This window comes from Lactuca serriola, chromosome 9 (assembly GCF_051521515.1).
Source record: "Lactuca serriola cultivar US96UC23 chromosome 9, Lser_US96UC23_V15, whole genome shotgun sequence".
Classification (NCBI taxonomy): domain Eukaryota; kingdom Viridiplantae; phylum Streptophyta; class Magnoliopsida; order Asterales; family Asteraceae; genus Lactuca; species Lactuca serriola.
The window spans coordinates 99,340,068-99,347,052 of record NC_136416.1 but is presented as its reverse complement, the minus strand read 5'-3'; the positions used below and the strand labels follow the sequence as shown (position 1 = coordinate 99,347,052).

Sequence of the window (6,985 nt, the reverse complement as noted above, 5' to 3'; positions counted from 1 at the left end):
GAAAATTTTTGAGTTTTTCAGGGAAATTTTCAAATGAAAATGAAAGGTTTGGTTGTGGAAAATTTTTTAAGTTTTCCATGAAAATTCCAAATGAAAATGAAAGTTTTGAAAACGTGTTTGGTTGATTCGGTTTTCAAAAATATTCTAATAAAATAAAAATTTTATGTTTTTCAAATTGTATGTAAATTTAAAAATGATTTTTTGAAGTTTTCTAAATTTCTAAGATGGAAAATAAAAACTCCATAGGTTTCAACCAAACACATTTTCTAAAATTTCTATTGAAAACTGAAAATGAAAACTTAACTCTATTTCTAGAAAACATTTTCTTAGAAAATGAAAATAGTTTTCAACAACTAAATGCACCCTAAGTCTGTCTTAGATGGCTATATGTTTACTATGACTTTTTTCCATGTTGACCTTTTTATTAGCCTCTTTTTCCATACACCTTTACACAAGTTTATTTGTGTGGTCTGTGGTTGATTCATTTTGTCACCCAAAGTCCTAGATTCATCAACTTGTGTGAAGCTCAATATTTAAATCTAAGGAGTTCATATTGCCAAATTGATTTCTTAACTTTAGCCACATTAAGCATCACGTTGGCTCTGGAGATTTAGTGGGCAGTAGGTGCAGTCATTTTAGGATAAGTAGTTGAAAGTATGTTATTTAAATATCCTTTTAATCAATTGATTGATAGATTAGAATAACACAGAAAAATGTCCCACAAAACTTCTTTCTTCTTCTGTTCTTATTTCCGGAAAATCACACAACAAAAGTGCTGCAATACCTTTTTGTTTGTTGCTACAGTGAAGTGAGGGCCTGATTTCACTTACATTTAAAGTTTGAAAAGTAAGAAGATTAAGGGGGTGTTTAGCTAAGCTTATGACTTTTCATAAGCACTTTTCAACTTATAGCTTATAACTTATAAGCAAATAAGTTAGAGAGGAGTTACTTATAGATTTTGACTTATTTCCGGTATGACACCTTGATAATTTATTTCTATCCAACCACTCCTTTTAACTTATACCGGTGTGAAACTGGTAATAAGTTAAAAAATGAACTTAAATAAGCTTAGCCAAACACCCTCTAATATTTCTTTTTCCGAGTCTAACTGGCTGTCTTTACAACATCTGGTCTATGAGTAACTATGACAACAAATGAATGTTTCTTAATCCAAACAAGGGAATTAATTGTCTGTCTTACTAAATCAGATGGCATATCATCTTTGATAATCCTGATCATCTTTGATAATCTAGACATCAGGCTGCTCATGAATAATATTTAGAATTGAATGCACTTCACCATTTTATATAGGAAATTTGTTTTTGTTTTTGTTTTGTTTTTGTTTTGTTTTGTTTTGTTTTTTGTTTTTGTTTTTGTTTTTGTTTTTGTTTTTTTACTAGGTAAGATCCATTCCTAATACTTACTCTTGATTAGGGCTGTAAACGAACTAAACGTTCAACGAACTATTCATGATCCGTTCGGCGGGAAGTTCATCTATTTAATAAATGAACGAACATGAACAAGAATTCTCGTTCATTTAGTTAAACGAACAAATATGGAAAATGGTATCGTTCGTTCAGTTATATTCGTGAACGTTCGTTTATGTTTTTTATGTTTGTTCATATAAGTTTTTTATGTTCATATAGTGTAACGTCCCAAAATTCAGACCAAAATTTTTAATTAAAAATTTAAGTATTTTATTCAATTACAGGCACAAACATTTTAGATAAAACCATTTAGCTCAAAACATTTATCAGAGTATCGTCAAAAGCTATCATATGCATAATTCTCCCATCGATGCAATGCAATCAAGTCGTGCTCCTCCTTTAAACTACTATAACTTCTTCGTTTCAACTTCGATTTTGGCATTTTTTATGATCCCCACAATATTATCTAGATATCTTGCACTAAAAACTTCTCGAACAAAAATCTATATTTCATGCAAGGCCCCGACCTATGACTTTCCCTTTTTTACCTTTCGGCTCAAAACAAAATTCAAAGGTTAAGATCTCGTACCCAAACTTGTCAACCTTCAATAAGGCCTAAAGTTTACTTTCTCGAAGCCCCAAAGTCTTCACCTTCAATTCACGGCCCACGATCCCTGAATCAAAAAATGATCCAAAAAGGGTGTTAGTTAATCGTGTTTGATTACATTACTATATTATATGTTCTTTTATGTTCATATATGTTCAATTATCTTTGTTTATTTATGTTTGTTTGTTTTGTTTGTTTACCATATTCACGAACATAAATGAATAAATATGAACAATGTAATTTGTTACACGAACAAACATGAACAAGAAAACTTGTTTGTTTATTTGTTCTGCTAACTTAAACGAATGAACATGAACACGCCTCGTTCGTGTTCCTTCGGTTCGTTTACAGCCATACTCTTGATACATTGATCATCAAAAGATATTGAGTTTACTACTTTGATACTCTCATGATTATCTTGACAACAATGTTTATTTATTAGTTCTTGATCCTTGGTAAGTCATGTCTATAAAAATCTTTGTTGGTAATCTTGAAACAATTCAAAGGTTTATTCATAACTGATTCAAGTTTATCAATATCATAATGATAATGATTTCCAGTGATTTTACTCATTTGATAAGGAATTTGACAATTTATTAGTTTTGCTACTCTTGTGCGGGAGGAAGTCCAATTTTTATATTATTCTTTTAATATTATTTGAGTCCTTAATAACTTCAATCCTTTCACCAGTGAGTAGTAAGGACCAAATTTAGTTCAATCATTTCACTAGTGAGTAGTAAGGACCAAATTTAGTAACTGTTGATTTTGGAAATTATGGTCATAAATGAAATCTCAACTACTTTTTATAGTCCTTAACATAATGTCTAGCTTCTCTATATCTATGGAATTTGCCACCAGCTGAAATAGTGGACGATTTTAGATTAGTTGTGAGACTTTTAGATCCGACTATGAAATTCTTTATAGAGTTTTTGAAATTATTACATTTGCTAATAAGGCTTGACGGTGTGCTGAACGACTTGCGGGAGGCGTTCCCACCCACTAGAACACTGAACGTGGACTGCGGAACGGTGGTGCGGGGAGGAGATATTGTGGGAAAGGGTTGCCGCAATCTCTCTCTTCGTCTTATTGGCCAACGATATTTTTTTGTCCCTTGTAACCGTTAAAAACGGTAATTAATTGAAATAATCAATTTTTTTCTCAACAGTTAGAATTGACAAAATTGATATATATATATATATATATACTAGTGGTGGACCCGCGCAAAGCGGCGGGACGAATAATTTATTTTGACGATATGTTTTGTTTACAAAATGTTATGTTTAAAAAAAAAAGTATATGTCGAAGACAATGAAATCCAACTTCGGTGTTATTTGTGACATTATACATCAAATAACCGATAAAAAGAAACCGGTAAAGTTGACACAAAATGTGAAATGTTTAAGCCATACAAACAATAATAATAAAATTATATTAGAATACAAAAAAATCTACTATAATAAATAAAGGTTTTTTTGCCACATGTCCCTTCTCCTTTATTTAGACACATGTCATTTTCTAAAATTTTTAAATTTTCTATTTTCCACTAGTTATTTTATTGTATTTTTCATTTTATTAAATTAAAATTTCATATTTAATATGTAAGGTAATATATATGTAAGATATTTATTAGAAAGAGTTTATATATGTAATGTATGCAATACATTAAAGCCTCATTAATTTTAATAATTCAAAATTTTTCTCATTTTTCTTATAAATTCAAAATTTTCAAATTGTTAAAATTTTATATTTATTTATTTTTTTAAATAAACCCATGTAATACATGGATCTCACACATAGTATGTTATAACAAATGATTGACTATACATTATTAATCGCACAACGCTCTTTTATTCAACGCGACGTGAATTTTTATTTTCAGTGGTCTCACTGGAAATATGTTTTTTTCATGATAAGTAAAAAATGTTGTAGTTAGAGAAAATGAAAAAATTAAATTAAAATTATCAATACTTTTTAGAAATTAAAATATTAAGAAAAACTTTTATTTCTATACCATTTTGTTTAAAACTATGGAAATATTTGTACTATAACAAAGATAATGAACTTTTATAGTACAATGTTCAGTTTAATGATAACACTTGGTAGACAAATATAAATGGATTGTTCACTTTTTATTTAATAATGACATATCATCATTTGGGCTAAATAAGAAAAAAAATGTATATTTATTTTTAAAGATGTTTTTTTATCCCATTACTTTTTCCCTAAATTCCTAAATTTCTTTTTTTTTTTCCCTTGACAACTGTATGTCTTCTTTTTATTTCATGGTTATTCTTGTTCAAAAAAAAAAAATTAATTAATCCCTGATTTCTTGGTAAGTCGTATCTTCCTCTTGTTTCTTGCTTCTTTTCGGTCTAAAATAAAAATCACATCAATTAATACATAATTCTATGGTAAGTTGTATGTGGCCCAATTTTCATGCATCTAATTCATGATAAGCTGATCACAATTTCACAACTAACGTATAGTCAAACATACATGAATAAACTCTTTATTTGGATTCTTGATTAGATATTTAAATTATTTATTGTTTTACCATTATCTTTCAAGTTTTCAAAACACAAATAACAGTGAAACCGTGCACATTATAATGATTGAGTTGTAGTAATTGATCCGTGCACATATATTTTGTTCGTTAATTCAGAAATAGATCATACATTGAAAGTATAACATCTTTTTAGAAAAACGTATAATAAAAGTATTAAGAAATTACTGTACAGTTTAAAGTATAACATCTTCAAAAGCATCTTCTCAAATCTGCCCTTCTTCATAATTAGATCTTCAAAAAAGAAAAAAATCGACAAAACCCTTCAATAGTGTACAATATATTCACAAACACCTGGTTTGCATATATTTTTGACCCGTTTAAGTTAAAACATAGGAAAGATCTACCTTGTTGTAGAGAGATGATATCTAGAAAAGCACAAGCAACTCCTCTTATTCTTTCAATCAGACAAGCTGCGTCTGTGATACATAAATTGAAAAATGGGAATAGTCTAGAATCAAAACTAAATAGACGACTTTTCACTACATTCGAATACATGACTTTAAAATAAACAAACAAAAAGTAAGAAATGCAAAGCTTATGCACAAAAAAAATAGAAAACAAAACCAACCTATAAATAGAAACCATGTATTTAGCTCTTCCTTTTTACACCAGACCTCACTAATCCATTCTGTGGAAAAAAAAGGTTTAAGAAACTAATAAGAAAATGGAATCCATGTATTTGGCACTTCCTTCCACCAATACCCAGATCGCTAAAATCCAAACATGCATACAAGGTATATCTAGAACCAATGATATCTAAATAAGGATTTTTACCATTAGAAAGTCAAATATATGAGTCCTTGTTAGTGAAAGAAGACCTACGTTTTTCCCTGAAATAAAAATGCATATCAATTAAGAAATAACAATACATGGGAGTTTGTTGGGGAAAAAATCAATGCTATTAAATTCTTACATGGAGTTCAAAATCTTGAGAGATTTGTTTAGGTTCCTGAAATTGATTTCAACAAAGCGGTTTATCCACATCCTGGAGGACGGAGGACCAAGAAGCATAATCATCCTAAAAATAAAGAACACAAAGCACCAAATGGATAAATTATTAAATATTCTGTGTATCTTACACAAAACTAAGTCTTACGTGAAAGAAGATTAAAGTGAAGGGGTGAAATTCACAAACCTAAACATGCCTTCGATCAATTCCTTGCATGTTTAAACAATTAAGAATGAAGATTAAGGTAGATGGTGCTATGAAAATTCATAGAATGTCGTTCTTTCTGATACCCAGATCCGCATATGGCATTTTGAGGGCGAGTGAAGGTTGTAGAGGATCTAAAAGGGATTTACTTTGTAGTAAAATCTTATTACTCCAACAAAAATAATAAGAACAAAAAAAACCAATTAATGATAAGCACATATTGGGCATAGCATGCACTTGACAACAAATTTATTTTTCAAGACAAACTCAAGAATAGAAACTGTAATTGCATCTTTATTAGATGGATCATAATCCAAAAGAATTACAATCATTTTAGTAAACCTGTTAAAACTCAAAAAACTTACAATCAGCAAGCAGAGCTATCTATTTAAGATCACAGTGTTGGAAAAAGAACTCAATTTCAGATAACCAATTTGTCATACATATACATACATACCCAATTTGTCATCCAATTAGTTCCTTTAATAATCTTTTTGATTCATTTGACCTGCATAAGCAATCAAAACCTACTTAAGAGTAAAAAAAAAACCCAAATTGTTGATCTATGGTCTAAAAGAAAAAAATGTGTGAGAGAGCGAGAGAGTGAGAGAGTAGAGAAGAGGAGCGTAGCTCTGGTGGTGAGGGAAGGACAACTGGGATCAAGACTCCTTTGAGCACGGAAGTGATGGGAATACAAAATTCAAGAAACAGTTATACACATCGATAAGGACTAATCAAAACAAAAAAATAATATATTGCGATTTACCTTTGTGTGATTAGCATAGAAGAAAAGGGGCTTTTTGGGGTCGATGGAATTAATAACGCAAACAATGTCAGAGTCCGAGCAGCGTGGTCGTTGGCGCTTAGCCACCAGATGTTGGCAGATGTGGGGGCAACGATGATTGAGCTGTCCGTGAAGATGAGTGGCGAGGGGGTTGGATAGTAAGTTTGGGTAGAGAGAGAGAGGCATAGATGGATCACGGTGGGGGTTCGACGCCGGAAAATTGGTGCGAAGGAAAAGAGATGGTGGATACAATGGGTGTTGCGAGTCTGGAGAGTGGATGATGCTACACTGCTGGGACGATGGTGGTAAGGGACACAAGAGGAAAAGCTAGAGAGAAGGTACTTACGGGGGTGGGGGTAGGCGGTGGAGCCATACCCTGATGTGGGTTGTTTATGGTAAGGGGAAATAACGAATCGAGATATATTTGCATAGATCTTAGGATTTAACA

General features: G+C 31.0%; 1 long non-coding RNA gene across 5 annotated transcripts; it reads right to left on the bottom strand.

The window, feature by feature from the left end:
- Positions 1 to 4,619: 4,619 nt before the first annotated feature.
- LOC145074758 (uncharacterized) lies at positions 4,620 to 6,985 on the bottom strand. Of its 5 annotated transcripts, none has more exons than XR_013692100.1 (8): positions 6,520 to 6,982; positions 6,211 to 6,421; positions 5,736 to 5,922; positions 5,514 to 5,618; positions 5,375 to 5,430; positions 5,169 to 5,228; positions 4,945 to 5,016; positions 4,620 to 4,831 (listed from the first exon to the last, which is right to left on the bottom strand). It is a non-coding gene; the product is annotated as an uncharacterized LOC145074758 (long non-coding RNA). The 5 variants fall into 5 exon arrangements; XR_013692098.1 differs by having other exon boundaries at positions 5,736 to 5,915; XR_013692101.1 differs by having other exon boundaries at positions 5,736 to 5,887.